The sequence below is a fragment of the Stylophora pistillata genome, chromosome 2 (assembly GCF_964205215.1).
Source record: "Stylophora pistillata chromosome 2, jaStyPist1.2, whole genome shotgun sequence".
NCBI lineage: Eukaryota > Metazoa > Cnidaria > Anthozoa > Scleractinia > Pocilloporidae > Stylophora > Stylophora pistillata.
Window position 1 is genome coordinate 10897860 of NC_142520.1, and position 18814 is coordinate 10916673.

At 39.5% G+C, this 18814-nt stretch overlaps 1 pseudogene; it reads right to left on the bottom strand.

The window, feature by feature from the left end:
* Positions 1-6359: 6359 nt before the first annotated feature.
* Positions 6360-18814, bottom strand: part of LOC148737092 (uncharacterized) — a 120176-nt pseudogene continuing 107721 nt past the window's right edge.

The following is an 18814-nucleotide window of genomic DNA, read 5'->3' on the forward strand; positions in this document are numbered from 1 at the left end:
ATTTTTTTCAGATTTGCCGAAGATTTGCGATTCTGTTTGATTCTTACACGGATCTGCTCTTAATAACGAAATAAACGACTAGTCTGTTCATGCCTTTTCCACAGCCTGTTAAGGAAATAAATAACTAGTCTGTTCATGCCTTTTCCACAGCCTGTTAAGGAAATAAATGACTAGTCTGTTCATGCTTTTTCCACAGCATGTTAAGGAAATAAATGACTAGTCTGTTCATGCTTTTTCCACAGTCTGTTAAGGAAATAAATGACTAGTCTGTTCATGCTTTCTCCACAGCCTGTTAAGGAAATAAATGACTAGTCTGTTCATGCTTTTTCCACAGCCTGTTAAGGAAATAAATAACTAGTCTGTTCATGCTTTTTCCATAGCCTGTCAAGGAAATAAATGACTAGTCTGTTCATGCTTTTTCCACAGCCTGTTAAGGAAATAAATAACTAGTCTGTTCATGCTTTTTCCACAGCCTGTGAAGGAAATAAATAACTAGTCTGTTCATGCTTTTTCCACAGCCTGTTAAGGAAATAAATGACTAGTCTGTTCATGCTTTTTACACAGCCTGTTAAGGAAATAAATAACTAGTCTGTTCATGCTTTTTCCACAGCCTGTGAAGGTAATAAATAACTAGTCTGTTCATGTTTTTTCCACAGCCTGTTAAGGAAATAAATGACTAGTCTGTTCATGCTTTTTCCACAGCCTGTTGAGGAAATTGAAAGGACATCTTCTCCCCTAGGTACGCTTATCACAGCTGTTTCTTGTTCGAGTTTCAAAACCACCGTTTTCCTCTCAAATTAGAAAAGGCAACTCTCTACTTACAACACCCTTCACTTCTTAATTTATAACGTGACGAGCTTTCGCTATCAAATTATACCTTATTTTTCTTTTGACACCTACTCAACCAATTAGGAACCCCTTTCGGTGACAGTAAATCCAGGCAAACCTTTAAATCACCCACTGTGGTCGCTGCATCATTCGTTAAAAAAAATGCGCCTTCCATCGACAGCAGCGAGTAAGAGAATCGCTCAAAACCAAAACACGTCGTTCACGGATTAGATATGAGCAATGCAAAGAGGAACTAGTTACTAATAATCATAATGATAATCATAATGATAATAATAATTATGATAACGATAACTGTATTCAGTAATAAGAACAAGATAAGAACGGACGTGCAGTATGTAGAGTTTTTGTGAGCAAGACCTTTCTCGGAACATCGGGGAGTAGGTCTTATCCTACCAATTCTCCTCTCTTTCCCTCCCCCCCCCCCCTACCCCTTTTCTCGAAAAAGGTTGTTAACTCTCAAGTTCACTAACCCTTTGTGACCCAATGGCAGATATATCTGCCATGATGCCGAACCTTGCATAAATTTGATCAGCAGACTCTCTACTATTAGTTTCCAAGCCTCTGTCAAATAAAAACAATCGCCATCTTGGATTTTTATAGTTTGTTTTGAATTGGACGCGTTTTCACCGAATTTTTTCAAGTTTTTTCGAGTCCCTTTGGCACGAAAATTTCCCGGGAAAATTGAAGGGCTGTGTAAATATGTCTGTGAATAGTAGAAGCTATACAGTAGAAGAAGTGCTTTTACATTTGGATGGTGACTTCGATATTCCCGACGAAGGAGTTAATTCAGACGTTGAATGGCTCGATGATGAGGATTTTGAGGAGCCTGATCTTATTTTGCCTGCGGACTCAGTCGCTCTACCCGACGAGGAGGAAGAGGAAATAGATCTTCGAACTGTTCAAATTGAAGAAGCCGACGATTTCGATGAGGAGGTGGTAAGAGGGAGACCTAGCAATGTAAGTGTGGAAGAATTTAGTTGGTCTGATGACAGGTCTGAAATAAACATTCCTGGGTTTTCAAAAGCAGTAGGGCCAAATACCATCTTACCAGTAGGCACTTTGGCTCTTGATTTCTTTCTTCTTTTTGTGAGTAATCGGATCCTTCAAAATATATTGAGGGAAACAAATCGCTATGCCTCCCAGACTTTGCAATCTAAGGGTAAAGATCCTTCCACTTGGAAGCAAGTGTCTATGGAAGAGCTGAAGGCATTTTTTGGACTTCCCATAGGAATGAGTATCCACAGACTACCTTGTTTACGGGACTATTGGTCTTCGGACTGGGTTTTGGGTGTTCCAGCATTCTCAAAGGTCATGCCTCGAAACAGATTTTTGGACATTTGGAACAATATTCATCTGTGTGACAACACAAAAATGCCAAGGCCTGGAGACAGTAACTTCGACAAGCTCTTCAAAGTTAGGGAATTTATTGAGGATTTGAAAACAAATTTTCAAATAAACTATGCCCCTCACCGTGAGCAAGCTGTGGATGAAGCTATGATAAAATATAAAGGTCGCACTTCCCTCAAGCAATACATGCCCATGAAGCCCATCAAACGTGGCATCAAAATGTGGTGTAGGGCAGATAGCACTAATGGATATTTGTGTGACTTTGATATCTACACTGGGAAGACACAACAAGGAGTTCAACATGGACTAGGTTACTCAGTTGTCACTAAGTTATGTGAAACCATAAAAGGTCACTGGTATGCCATTTTTTGTGACAACTTTTTTACCTCGTACAGATTGATTGAAGATTTGTATCAGAATAAAACACTGTGTTGTGGGACTTTGCGGTCAGGGCGTAAGGAATTTCCCCGATGTCTCTTTGACAAGGATCGCATAAAGTCAATGAAGAGAGGTGATGTATTTTGGCAAATGAAAGGTCCAGTACTTGCAATTACCTGGATGGATAAGAAGGCAGTGCATGCAGCAGGCACTTACACACAAGCACCTCAAGAGAACCTTCCAGAGGTCAACCGGAAACAAAGAGATGGAACAATTCAACGAATTACCTGTCCCCAGCTTATCTCGTCCTACAACACATACATGGGTGGTGTAGACAAGAATGATCAGATGAAATCCTACTACACCATTCCTGTATCTGGAAAGAAATGGTGGATTAGAATTTTGTTTGATCTTATTGACAGGAGTATTTTCAATAGTTTTATTTTGGAACAGGAGTCACCCAATCATGGAAAGAGAAACCTGAAATCCTTTCGCATTGACTCAGCAAAGCAACTAATTGGTGACTTTTCCTCTCGAAGGAAACGTGGGAGGCCCTCTGATGAGCCATTGTTGTTGTGCAATGTAGAAAGGCACTTTCCTGAGTACCTTCCAACAAATGAAAGTGGGAAGAGAAAGGAAAGAAGGTGTAAAGTATGTTTTGATTCTGGTGTGAGGAAGATGACAAGTTACTTCTGCCCAGAATGTAATGTCGGTCTTTGTGCTGCACCATGTTTCCGCACCTTTCATCAATAATTTTGGCAAGAATCTAAAGTTTCTGACTCTTAACCACAGTTACATTGTGCTAAGTTGATAAAATTATGTTTATTTTTGTAATTGCCAAAGAAATGGTGACTTGGATGCCAAGTTTTGGTTTTGATGGATTGCGTTACTTGTCACATGTCATGACTAGACTTGAAATTTGAACCTTGTAAATAATTGCTTCCATCAAGTTAACTTTTTAAAATATTAAACATAAACACAGGTTTGATTTTGATTATAGCAAGCATTTTTCCCATAAAAAATGGAGGTTCCATAACAATTCAAAAACACTCATTATTATCTTGTGTGACAGTACCTTAGCAAGTAATGTCATCTGACAGGTGTCAGTCAAAGCCTAATATTTTTCCAATCACTTCATAACAAAGAATGGTGATTGGTATACTTGTGTGAGAAATTTCATTATCTTATGTCTTAAGAGGAATATTTTAGCCATTTTAAAAGAATTGTTGGTAGAAAATCCTCTGTGCAGTGAAAATAAATTTGGGCCACAAAGGGCTAAAGAAGTTCTCCTAATATAAAATAATATTTCCTTATTTAACAATTATTCCAGGAGCGCGCGTTGGATATGAGATGATAGATAGCCAACGAGGCGCGTAGCGCCGAGTTGGCTATAATCATCTCATATCCAACAAGCGAGAGTGGAATAATTGTTTTATTAAAAAAAACGCCCCCAAGAATCTTCTCGACTTTATTTTGTGAGAAGAAACCGGATTTAACAATGTACAGAAATTAGATTATGGTATATTGGCTCATATACCATAATGGCTGAGCCAATAAAAAGTCTTGAATTGCATTATCCAATGATCCAGTTTTTAATAATATGCTTTATTCATTGGAAGAGAAACGTCGACCAGTTAATTACTTACGTGGAATAGCAAAAATAGAAAGACTGAGGTATATAGACTGCCTCTGTTAATGGTTCTGCGCGTCCTTGGAACGCTGAGAAGATTTTTATTGGGATTTTATTTGTTTTAATGACATTCGGATGAGCCTAGCATTAATTAACAAACATTAGATACATTATCCTGTTCATGGATATAGAAAATATATGTTTACTTTTGTTAATCACACCAATCGCACTGCAGTAATGAAAATTATCATTGGTAGCCCTAACGTTAGGTCAGAGGGAGGGGGGGAGGGAGAAGTAGCTATCGAGCGCGTCACGATCGGCGAAAGGCGTCGTGACGACTAGTCTCCCTTGCAGCCCTTTCCGACGTTGTCGCGCACGCGAAAACTCCCCCACCAAAAATTGTATTTCTTTCAAAACGATAATAAGTGAAAGTCAGAGGTCTTTCGAAACGGTAAAGCGATGTACAAAAATATCACCATCTGTCCCACACACCCCGGCCATGAGTGCGAGGGAATCCGAGAGAAGACGTTGCGGTCTAAATTTCGTAACTGTACCAAAACAAGTGCAGTCTTTTCCTGGAAAGAGGTAAACAACTGTATCTTCGATAGTGTTTTGCCAGATTTGTTTCAAGTTACCTTTCGACGGGACCAGATACTTCTTTGCCGCTTCCGAGTTGCAAGTGTTTTTACGAAAGGTGATAAGTTTCTTTCAGAATGAGCTACCTTAAATCGACTCAGCCACTGTCGCATATGTTTGTGAAGACACTGTCCATGACCAAGAAAACTCGTACACACATTTTCTTTTTTGTGTGTGTGCTCGTCTTAGTGATCTCTCTTTTTCTAGATAACTTGGTAATGTCAACCAAGTTGAAATAGTAAATTGGCGACCATAAAGAGTTAAAAAGCTGACATGAATGAATGAATAAACTTTTATAATTACTCCTGTACAGGCTTTTCGGAAACTATTTACAATGGTAGATAATTTACAAACACAAATGAACAACTTAAAATAGGGTAATAAAAATGAAAAAAAAAAAAAAATATATATATATATATATATATGTCCAATGGGTATCATACAAAGACTATTAATGTGCCCCTCTTAGGGAGTCCTTCAAAGAATGTGTCAGTGACCTTACTGAAGAGAAGTTCACTAGGTCACTACTCAGGGAATTTAATAGTGAAACTGCTCTGTAGGAAAAGGTTCGTTAGCCGTTCGCGGACTCATAAAATGGGATGTGAAGTCTGTTGCTATGCCGCGTGGCTCGATCATGTATGGTGGTGCGTTTTTGTAACTTGTTACCTAAGTAGTCGGGTGCTAAATTATTGGCACACTTATGGGCCATAATTGTATCTCTAAGGTGAAGTGTCTGGCTCACTGACAACCAGTTAAGTTGGTGCAATAGGGGAGTGACATGTTCGTGCTTCCTGGAGCCGGTGATGATCCCACAAGCAAAGTTTTGGATCAGTTGCAGTTTATTTATATTAGTGGAGGATGTACTTGACCACACTGTTGAACAATAAAACATTTTGCTGAATACCAGGGATAAAATAACAAGCATTAGTGTTTCCTTGTCGAAACTGTTTTTAACTCTGTTAATCTGGACTAGTTTTGATAAAAAAAAGGGACTAAGTAGGAAATGTGACTATCATAGGTCAGGTGTGAGTCAGTGATCACACTCAAGTCTCTTGCTGAGTCAACAGGGGTAAGAGACTTCCCCAGGAATAACATTTCGAGTGTTAGCCCTTCGTCAGAGCGAATGGAGGAATTGTGGGTTGTGTGTGGATTCATGTTCAGAAAGTGGAGCTACGCCATTGGTGGGAACATGGCGACGAGAAAAACACGAATAAGTTAGTAGAATGAAAAGCTTTCGCTGATACCTGTGGGATTAAGAGTGTGGATTTGAAAGATAAACTTTTGTTCAAGAGTTTTGCGGCTATCCGAGCTACCTAAATGCAAGGAAAGACCGCAGATTGCCATATGTTGCTTAGAATGATTAGGTAGGTTTAAATGTCTAGCGACTGGTTTTGATGCGTCCTTGTCATTCCTTTCTACATCGCAGAAGGTGTTCTCAGAATCTAGCTGTCTTCCTGTTTCGCCGATGTATATCTCTTTGCAATACAGAGAATCTGTTCAAGAAAATCAAATTCAATGATCAAATAATGTTTTGAAATAAGCCCAGCCATTCATAAATTTGTACAGGGCCATCTTCATATGTGTTGCCACAAGTCAAACCGGAACAGCCTTCCCCATTACAATACCAGCCTCTTCCCCCTCCAGCTTGATTTCCATAGGTACCACTACCTCCCCCAGAGTATCCACCACCTCCACCTGATACGCAATTATCCTCTGATCCCCCTCCACCATCACCAAACCCTCCAATTTCTCCTGGTGCAGGGCCCCCGTTATTACCACTATTCATTTTTCCGGCTTTACCTCCGACCCAGGCTTCGGCACGTGAATTACCTCTTTCCCCATGGGAGGGGACAAGTCAGGCACAATCCTTACCAAACCAACCCGCACCTATTCCTCCATGGTAGCTAGCTCCCTCACCGTTGCATTCACCTGGCTGCGCTTCGGATGAGTTCCATCTCGAACTTGTGTCAATACCTTCCCCACACTACTGGTGCCATTTGATCCTGCCTGACCATCCATAGCATTGTATCCACCGGATGCACCTCCTCCAGCTCTGGCAGCCAATAACAGCACATCATCGGTAGTGTAAACAAAACCTCTTCCCCCTCCTCCAGTGCCAGCATTGTCCTTCCCAGATTTTCCAAGCTGAGCGGCGGTTTGGCTAGTGTTTTGTCCGCCCTCGACCTCCACCTAATCTCCTCCTCTTTGTCCCACCACAATATTTAGTACAGTTGCATTACTTAGTCTAAACTTCCCTTCTTTAAACACCTCTTTTCCACCATAATATGTCCCTGGAAAGTATCCATAAGCGTACGAATGGGTTCATCCCCGAGCGCCCCAGGCTTTGATGAGATAGCGGGCGCTCCGAGGAACAGTAAACTTTTGTATAGTACAAAGCGTCCTCTATATGCACCAACCCCAAATCCAGCTATAAAAATAAATAAAAGGGACTTAAATTTGCTAATATAAGTGACAAATGCCAATGGAAATGTGGATTAACTTCAGTCTGTGGCTTAGTCCTTTTGCCTATCTACCTGTCCGTCTGGACCTTTTTTAGTTTTTCTTTTTCTCCAGAGAGATGTGGTCTCCCTTAGAATCCAAAGACTCTTACGTTCATAAGTTTTTCCATTTCCGAAAAATCCAGTTTTGCAGGCACAGCGATAAGATCCTACGGTGTTCTGGCAATGAGCGTTAATGTCACATACGGATGGAGAAGCGGTACACTCGTCGATATCGGTGAAAAAGAAAGATTTTTTTCCCGATTTTTTCTCAGACAATTCTAAGAACTTCTGACCAGGGCTCATTCCTCAAATAAAAGCGATTTTTCTTGCTTCCTTCCAAACTAATTTTATAACTTCAAAGATACATCTCTCCTACGCAACCTTCTATCACCTTAAAATAACACTTAGAATAGCAAAGACGTGCGTAACAATGTATTGTGGAGTACCCTTCCTCAACTTTTCAAGAATCGGCAGGAATTAATTCAGCAGTTTGCTAGACTGGGCTCTTTCAGTTAAAGTTTGTCTGCAGTATCTAGCACCATGTTTGGGTTGGATCTAAGCCCCCTCCCCCCATTCCCCTCTCCCTCCTTTACCTCTGCCATCTAAGCGCATATTTGTCTCTTTTCCCAAAAGCATCATCCCGACATTAAATCGACCACGCAAGGGCCATCCATGCCCTAAAGACGTTTTGAGAGTATCGACGCAGGAGGCTGAATTGTGAAAGAGATGATCTTGAATACCACTGGCGTACTCTTCAATATCTGTCCGTACAAATTAGTAGGTTGTTGAAAATTATGATGAACAGTGACACAAGGTATTTCGTCATCGAAGTTTCTGGTTTAATAGGACGCCTGACACAGTTTGAGATATGCCGATTCTTTCTATCGCCCCGTCGAAGTGCTCCAGGTGTAATGTTTGTTGAAAGAAAATATATGACATGTTAAGTGAAAGTGAAAGTGAAAGTGAGAGTGAATGATTCGATACCTTAATAGCAGCATAGGCTGAATTGCTAAGGTCTCCAGTGTTACTAGGGTTAAATACTCGGTCCTCGTCAATATTTCTTGGATACGAGTCTAGCTATTTTTCCATCAGCATTTTATTCTATAGTTTCAGAATCACGATAAGAAATCGTGTGCGTTTGTAAAGAAATAAAGTGTGCCAGTTCTGTCATGAGATGCAAATCCAGTCTACGATAACAACAGGGTTTATATGATTTTTAATTGTGCATGTGTTTCCATTTCCAATAAAACCAGTTTTACAGGAACAGCGACGAGAGCGGAATTCGGCACTGATATTGCTGCACATGCCAATAGAAGCTCAGCTCTCGTCAAAATCTTAGAGGATAACAAATAAATTCAACAATAATGATAATAATAATAATAATCATCATCATCATCATCATGAGAAACGAAAAAAGAAATTAAACAGGAAGAATATGAAATATCTCATTTGCTCCTTTACCTAGTGACACCATGGCCCTTTTAACGGCTTAAATGGTAAAACGTTCACGATAATGATAATAATAGCAGTACTAATGATGCCTGCTACAAAATGGGAGTTTCTGGATCATGTACTCCTACAACGATGCAGTTAACCGGTACAGGAACCGAGAGAGGAGCAGGAAAAGGAGAGGCAGAGAAGAAGGGAAATTGACGAAAAAGTGAAAAGCTGTGAAGACATGTCCGAGGGGGATATGAAGCGCACGTCTACAAGGTGTTGACGGAAGCAGCCAAACAACAAGCGGAAGAGGAAGAAGCCAAGATTCGCATCCTCAAGTTTTTGGTCGAAAAACTTCGAGAAACCGAGGCGACACTGGAAGCCATCAAAATGTCCTTGGCGATACTTGTAAAAAAAACAAGAAATGGACAGGTTTTAAAATAAAAGTTGTTTAATATGTATGGTTTACACGTTTCTATGGTATCCGCATGGCAATTTCCACTCTAATATATCTACAAACGGTTTACACTATTCTTTGGTATCCGTAAGGAAAACTCGCGTCACTTTCCGCTCTAATATATCTACAAATGGTTCACACTATTCTTTGGTATCCGTAAGGAAAACTCACGTAACTTCCAGGCTCTATCACCCTTTTATCGAATACTAGTTGGTAAGTTTTTATTTTCGGTTCCGTGCGAATTTTCTTTTCTACGAGATCTCTTACGAAATGCACCGGGTTGTACTCGTGGGTGACTGCGTGATGATGATCTATGAGCTCTTGCAACACATTGTCTTTTAGAACTTGAAAATTAAGTTGTTGCCTACCCCTCACATTTAACAAAAACCCTTTCACTTTGGTACAAACATGTCCGAGTCGCGTGCGATACCCGTAATTTTTCGCGCCTGCACTCGCAAATTCCTTGATCCAGTCCCCCTCGTCCAATTCATTTGTCATATCGCCTAAATGATCGCTTAGCGGAATTTCGGCCAAACCGGGTTTCCAACGGTACAAGACAGAATCTGTGTCGTAGTACAACACCTGCTGTTGTACTCTTTCTAGCGATTCGTATAGTTTTAAACGCGTTAACGCCGTGGTAAACGCTGCGATGAAAATGTTTCCGGTCATACCTTTGAGAGGATCCTTTGAATCTCGCCGATGTATGACTTCCACAATTTCAGGCGATAAAATTCTTACTTCTTGTACGTGCACTAACGGGTCGTCCAATATGTCCAGCAGTCCGCAGGCTTCGGTCATTTGGCAGGTTTGCGACTTGTTGGTCTGCTGTCGGAATTTTCCCCAAAACGAATCTTACATCAGTTTGGCGACTGCTTTACTCCCTGGGTTTCTCGTAATCTTGGCGGCGTCTAAACGAATTCCCTCTTTTCTCACGCATTCACTCACATATCGCATGCGATCTGTTTCTTTTCGACACCAGGGAGGGTAACCAGCGCTCTCTTGTTTTATTTTGAGCCAAGTGTCGACGTACGGCGCAAACAATCCTTCTTGAGATTCTTTAAAGTGCCACACTTCGTGAATGCGAAGCACGCGATACCCCAGAGACACAGCTTTTTCAAGTTCTGACGAACACCAAGTACCTCGCAAGGTGCGTTCAGCGTCCGTGTGAGCGCACCCGTAAGATTTTTCCAGCAGCGGTTTACCACTTTCTTCTTCAACGCACTTGGTGCATAAGGGAAACGTCAGCTTGTACGAACCAGAGCCCATCTTGTGTCTGTACGGTAACAAGGGGTAAATCAACTGAGCGGGGGGTAACACGTCCACTTTCAATAGACCAAAATAGGCTGAGGAATCTTGATTTTCGGGCTCGTACAAGATGACGGGGTGCCCTACAGGGTACACACCATTCTCGTTTACCCACGGGTATTCGCTTGTCACGTCGACGTAACGTATCTGTTCATCGCCTGTGACCCGATGATAGAGCGAAACGGCACCAGTACGCCCACCAAAAAATGCCACGTGCAGTTCTTACGGTTCCACCAGATGCAAATCTGCAACAAAGTCACTGCACTCCCCAACTTGCTTTTTCAGATCGGAAAACTCCCATTTCCACATTTCCACGACAGTATACCCGGCGTCACGAAACGCTTTGAGTTTTTGAACCGTCTGACGCCTTAACCCTTCCACGTTTAAATCCATGGTACAGTGAGTGACTTGTTTTCTATCGGGAAAGCAGGTACGGCATCTGTGGCACAAACACCCTTGAAACTCGAAACAGGTGCGCGATTCTTGGTGATATCCGTCCACGTGATAGGTGTGACCAGCCAAACGTAAGCCCACTTCACCGCCATTTCTTGCGTGACGTATGCGAATTCCACGCCGCCTCTCTTCCCACAACAACCACTCTAAAGATTTCAAAGAATGCGGTGGACGAGCCCCATGCCAACCACTACACGGTTCTAAGGCGATGCTATCTTCCTCCATGACTCGTTTGCACCAGTAGCGATTGCACGCTTGGGCGATGGTGACACATTTTTCGAGCGGGTCAAAGCCAGCGACCGCTCGAAATTCGGCCACAAATTTTTGACATCCGGCTTTCAATAATTTAACATCCGAACCGCAATATTCGATCAACTCACGTTTTAGATCGTACACGGCAGGCGGTTGACAACGGGCAGATTCTTCTCTGTACCACTCCTCAAACTCGATCATTTTTTTCTCTGACATGGACGCTGGTCGAAATAAATGCGATCCGGTAAGGCACCCACATATTCCGCATTGTCGGGAGTGTGAAAAGCGTGTGGGAAAAACCCTTTCTTCAGTTCTTCGATTCCAAACGTGCTGGAAAATTGGGTGAGCGAAGATGGAATGAAACAGAAGGAATCTTTGAATTGCACTCTTCCATATAATAGAGACAACTGTTTCGTTCCGTTAGGGATCATGAATTCAAATCTCCGGTCTTCTTTTAAGAGTTGTGCTTGTAAAAAAACACTATCGTATCCTTTGAGGTTGTGAAATATGCATGTGACGTCACGGCTCTCTTCTTTAGGAATGGGGTGAGTGTCGGTGCCGTAGATTGGGGTGTCTAAAAACTACAAAAATTCCCCAGTGCATTCTGGACCGTAAAAGGTGTGGCACTCGTCCGAATCCCCCTTTTCGGCGCGCACCAAGATGGGGACATGGGTAACGTCAGACTCGATCATCGCTTCAAAATGGGCGTAGACAAAAATGGGTGGGTCTATGTAAGGGCTGACATCGGGATTTTGTCGTTTCTCCTTTTTGTACAGGTCTTCGGGTTTTTTCACGGGCTCGTCTTCCTCTTCTTCCACACGTTGGATGTAACACTGATGCGATGTCAAATCTACATCTTCCCTGCATGCGCGACATCGCCCGGTATAACATTCATGCGGGTCGTCAGAAGGCGTGTATTCTTTGCAACACAGCTCGCAACGCACCCAGGTAGCGCAAATACCTTCCGTAAGATGGTAGGCCATACATCTCTCATCGTAAAAATGGCGATGTGGAAACGTGGGATTTCGTCCTGTGTGAGTTAGGTCAGGCAATTTTTTGCTTCTAAAGGTGCTCTCACGGACCTACCTTACCCTGCAGGAGTTCTTTTATTTCCTTACACAGGCTGAGTATATAATGGCATATCAATAAATTGCGTCTAAGTTTTCACAATACTGCCTAGGGGGCATGATACTGAGACAAACGTCTCTACAATATAACTGATGAAGTTTTTGTTTGCTTTTTAATTTTTCGCCGTAGACTAAATCCCAATTTCAAAATTTTCAATGTAGTCTGTTTGAAACAGCTTCCTGGAGTTTGGACAAGCAAAGATATTGTTTAGGTATAGGGTATTTCTCAAATGAAGGAAACGATAACGGAAATAAATAATTCTCATACTAGCTTGATGATGTTCGTCTGTATGGCACTTTTGTGGTGCGCGTAGTACCGATAAGATAGGTACTTTAAACAAGCGAATTCTTAGAGTTATCTTGCAGGATTATAATTCTCCCTATGACTCTCTACTGAGCAAAGTTAACTCCAAATCTCTGTATAAAAGACGCCTTCAGACTTTCTTAATTATATTGTACAAGAGCTTGTTTTTTAACTGCCATCCAGGCTATCTAAGGAATATGTTTAGTTTCCGGTCAGTATCCTATAATCTACGCGGAAATTATAATTTGTCTCTACCGTCTACAAAAACTACTACTTATGGTCTTCACTCCTTTTCATATATGGCTTCAAAACTAAGGAACTCTCTTCCCGACTCTTTTAAGACGTCTGACTTTTCTGATTTCAAGCGGAAGATTCTACAGTATGACTCTTTCTCATAGTTAAATTTTAGACTGTTACAATTTTACATTTTACATTTTACATTTTAGTAGTATTTAGAATTATAATTGTAACTCGAAGATGCTAGCTTATCCTTTAGCTATTCCAAATCGAGATTAAATAAAGTATATGTAGGTATGTATGTATGGCTTAGTTCTCTTGAAAGTTGAAGACTTTAGCGTAAATGAAGGAAAATATTACTGGTGGTTTTCCTCATTGATCAAAAACATGTGAAGGTGTTTCAATGTAAAAATCACAATAATCGAGACGTTTTTCCTTGTGTTCCGCATTCTTAGAGATACCTTTGTTTCTTCCGTTCATGAAACGATTCGAATGAATACTCTGTTATTTTAAGACATGGAGATAGAACTGAAGTCAAACACTTTTGAACCACCTGCTGTTAAAAGCTACGATGATATGAAGTGCTACTCAGAGTTTTCGTACTCATTCCATTTCCTTTAGCTAACGCAATGAGTATTTTTACGAATCTAATGGTTTTAGAGACTCAAATAAAAACTGCAACAGATAAATCTTGAGCATAAAAAACCTTTAGATATAACTACATTATTTGAGTTTCTCTCCTCAAGTTACAAAAGTCTGAGTGTCTCTTATTCATTGCCATCCGAATAATTCATCAGTGTTTCTCTGCAAGCTTGATTTGAATTGCTGGTTAATAACAACCAGGTAAAATATTTCTTTCCCTCCAAAAGATAGTTTTTATTGCGTATTTCTGATTGTTTAATGATGAAATTGATCTGAATAAATATTGTAAAAATTCAAAACTTAGGAAACGTCGCGGAAAAGTTTCAACCAAAATACCCCAAGTAAAGTTCCCGCACACGATCGAGTTTGTGCCAACTCGTTTTGAAAGTTTCTAAATTTTTCAGCGCTTTGTAAAACCGTGGTTACCTTCTTCATCATTTCTAATTAGTTACTCTTATTGACAGTAGCAAACTTTTTTCACTTAAATTTCCGGCCCTTGCTTTCCTGCAACTCCAGATTTGCAGGCTTCGGGGTTGCCAAAGTTACATTTTCATCTAACCCACACAAAAGAATGTCAAACTTAACTCACCATGGTTTGCAACTGTTAAGGTGTAGAACCAACCTCCAAACAAAAAAAGAAGAAATATGAAAGCGAGCATCGGGCAGCGAAGGCGGACCATCTTCAGAGTATTGTTAAAAAAAAAAAAAAAAAAAAAAAAAAACCTTTTTAACCCACTATTCAAAAATATTTTCAATAAAGTGAGTAAAATCTAGCAAAAATCAGTTGCCCATCTCTGGCACTGCTAAGTTCTTGAACAGCGAAGTTTTATTCTTACCGTCATTTATTATTAATCAAAATTAGGCGGGATAATAAGTTTCATAACCGTTTCATGTTTACTATCTTCTTCAAACATCATTTATGCATGAAGTGTGCCCATTACAAGCCCCTTGTTTTGTGGAATTTTAAAAGAGTAATTTCTCTGAAACGTTGATCAAAACGAAATGAAAGAACGACGGAAAAAAGAAAACAAAAAGAAGAAGAGAAAAATCCAGATACTAACTAGGGATGATTATTTCTAATGTTACTCATTAACTTCCCTTGGGGTACGTAGATTCTTAGCCATTGGAGCCAATTTTGACTAATGTAAGTCTTTTCTATCCTATGTCAAAACAATTCCACAATTGAAAAAAACTCCTTAAATAAAAACACATAAGCGACTACCGGGTTTGGTGTTTTCCCATTCAATGACTTGGCATTTGGGGGTAGAATGATTATTTCAACATTCAATAAAGAAAAAGTTCTGAAACATCACGCAATGTGAACTAGGTCCCAAAAATATTCTTTTTGGATCTTTTCCCAAGCTTTTTTTATCGCCAATAAAGATAATAAGTTACATTGATTTTTCAAGGCGAAAATAAGTCTGTTTAAACGACAGCGGTGCGTAACAGTGAAAAAAACAAATTACTGTCATGTCAGCCAAGCTTTTAGAATATTCATCACGATTATTATCATAATGAAGTGTACACAAACTCATTATTTTTATTAAGTTCTTACGCAAGTTTGCAAGTTTTGTGGACAAATAAACCATTGGCTAAGTGAAGAAAGAACAACCTTACATGCCAGAAGGCCATCAACTTAAGTTCACAAACGTTTCTTTTTTAAATTACTTCATCTCGAATCAGCGGGTGGATCACTATCAATTTCTGGGGATGGAAAACGATCGAAAAAAAAATTTTTAGAAGAGAAGAGTTTGACAGCTGTAAAATCCCGTTAACGCCACTAGTGTTATAAAATACGATCCCATTCCGACTGTATTATTTTTTCAGACAGTTTGAGGCACTTCTTGCAAATAATCAATGTAATCTCGAGACAATTTTCATCTTTCAACGCATGGCAAAACCAAAAGTAATAACATTTTAATCCAACATCAGATGTTATTAATGCAAACAATAAAAAACTAAGATTTAGCCCTTTTTTGCGACGCAATATCCCAAGTCTGATTCACGCTAGTGATAAGAGCTTGTGGAATAAACGTTAACGACATAAGAGGACTATTTTGTTGTTAAAATGTGTGGTGTAAACCCGTGGGCATAACGACGACACAATGAAACAAGCTCTATGAATAAACAGGCTAGCGCTGAGCTGTACATTATAACATCACTGATTAGCACACTTATTTGGTTCGCTAGTTTTGGAAATTCTCCTTCTGTTCTGGCTTCACCCGCTTGCGCTCAACAGCCGGCGGGGCTTCGCCACATGTTCTTCTTTTACTACCTGCCTGCTCGCTTATTCCGAAATTTCACTTTAATTGATTAACGAACAAATGCCAGACACAGCACAAATTGGCAGATACCGTGACAGCCTTGAATCAGCTCCATGCTCTATACTCTGTTGTAGTTCACCACTAAATTTTTTCCGATTCTTATTGGTTTAAATTGATCTTGTGACGCGATAGTGTTCATCCATGGAGAGACACGGTCAACCCATAGTGCCCGGCGGCGGAAAATACCCGGATGGATAGTACCCGTCCGCGGAAAATACCCGGATGGATAGTACTCATCCGTGAACAATTTTGAATACTTTGACGGCCGGGAATTTGGGGAAATCGGAAAAACAGTGACTTTTCAAGTCTGACATGTATAACGTATTATTTAGCTAATATACAGTTGCGAATTATGACATTTATGACAAGCTGTACGCATGAATAAATATTTGATTGATCTGCGTTTAGTGGGTTTTGACTGTTTTTCAAGTGTCGCGCAGAAGAAAATTTAGAGGTGAACAATAAAGACAAAAGAGTGTACTTCTCATGCGGTGTCTTTATTGATCTGAAAAAGGCATTTGATACGGTCAATCATGAAATATTACTCGATAAATTGAACTTTTACGGTTTCCGTGGATTGATAAATGACTGGTTTCAATCATATTTAAAAAATAGAACACAAACAATTCAGATTGGAGAGCATTTATCAACAAAACTTATCTCCCCCTGTGGTGTCCCCCAGGGATCAGTCCTTGGACCTCTTCTATTTTTACTTTACATAAATGACATTCACCTTTGTTCTGATAAACTAAAATTTTATCTCTTTGCGGATGATACTAATATACTTTATGCTGATAAGAATCTTAAGGCGATCGAGCAAACGGTTAATGTAGAGTTGAATAACGTACATGACTGGTTAACTACAAATAGGTTGACATTGAATACAAAAAAAATCAAATTTCTTAATTTTTCGTCCTCATCAGAAAAAAATGCATTTTTCTCCACAAATAGGTATTTTAGATTGTGAAACAAACCGAAGAGTTAGTTTAGAGCAAAAAAGTTATATCAAATATCTAGGCGTTTTAATTGATCAAAATTTGTCATGGAAAAACCATGTTGACTCTGTCATCGTAAAAATAAGTAAAACAATAGGGATGATTGCAAAGCTGAGGTACTTCGTTCCCTCTACTATCCTTGTAGATATTTACAATTCATTAATTCTACCTTATATAACTTATGGACTCCTTGCCTGGGGCAATGCGTCAAATGCTTATTTAAACAAGATTTTAGTTCTTCAAAAGCGAGTTTTGCGCTTAATCTATTTCACCGATCGAAGAGAGCATGCCATCCCTTTATTTGCCAAAGCAATTCTGCCTGTTACGTTCCTATATTATGAAGCCGTAAGTAAACTTATGTTTGACGTGCACAACCAGAGGGCTCCCATTAATATTTTGAAACTATTTACTAAAACATCTCATATTCATACCTACAATACTCGATCATCCAAATCGCAGCTCTTTAGTACAAAGTACTCTAGACTTAACCTACAAAAAAAGGCTTTCTCGCGTGTTGGTGTCAAAATTTGGAATAAGATACCGAAAGAATTCAAAACGTTATCAAAACATTCCTTTAATAAACAAATTAAAACGTCTTTATTTCAGATACTAGATAATGAAGATTCTTATCTTGATGTTGAAAAGATCTCCTCTAAACTTAAGGACTGCATAATTAAAACAAATTGATCCGATTGCTTTCAGTACTAATGTATTTGCTTCTATACTTTATTGAACAACTATTGATGTATTTGCCAGCTATGCTTCTTTTTATAATTTAACAATATCTAATTATTTAGTTTTTAATTTTCTTTATATATTGTAAATAATGTTTGTTGATGATTGACCCGCCTCGAATAGCAAATTTGCTATCTGCGGGTCAACATAATCTAAATCATTTTGTAAGAAAAAGAAAAATAAAGTGTGTGTGTGTAAAGTAAAGTGTTTATCTCAGAACTATCGGTCTGATAGTTCCTCGACACAAACACTCTATTGTTTAAATAGAGCACGTCTTTCAACCGACAATAACGCGCATTGTATCCAGTTTCTATCATAATTACAAATATTACCCAAATTTTTTTGGCATATTTTTTCGGAAAACAGTAGGGGTCGTAGTTTTACGTTCCAATTCTTCTCGTTTTCCCGCATACTTTCATAGCTAGCACCCTATCCTCGGGTATTGATGGTATGCCCAACTTTGATTTTAAGCGTCCCTGTCTGAGAAAGTGTTCCAAGAGCCAAAAGTGGTGGTCCACCTGAAACTTGGCACAAAAGTCAGGTGTGATAAGATATTTCAAAAGCCATTTTGGCTCACTTCTCTGACCGTTTGTTCTGTAGTTTCAGAGGGGTCCCATTTGTGGCCTATCACGGAGCACCAAAAATTCATCCTGCTAAAGGGGTTAAAGTTAGGTCAGATTTGAGGTCAAAATCACTACCTAGAATTGTCATTTTTCAAAAAACCACAAAATTTACCTGCCTACTTGAATAAAATTCATACCAAATCCAGTATGTACTTTAGTGACCCATTTATCCAAATCAGTTGAGAAAAAATTGGCTTATTAAGGTTTGTTAAGTTTTTGGCACAAACTCTCCTTGCCCCTCTAAGGCCAAGCAAAATAGAATTTTTGAGCATAATTCCTGCTATGAAAAGACAAAAGCCTTGACATAAAGCCTTTATTTTGTATTTGGTGAGTGAAAATAAAATAATAAAGCCAAATCAATGTCATCGTCTAGAAATACCAGCTGGACTCATAGCTTGTAATTACTCTTATAAGGCCACTGACTAGCACTGTAAACTCCCAGTGGTTTACCAAAATAAAGGTAATTTTTTTTTCCTATAAAAACCTAGTACCCATCATAGAGTACAAATGATGATGTTCTGACCTAGAAGAGCTGGATGACAAAAAATTATTGTGGCTGTTTAAATGAAAAATTCCACACGA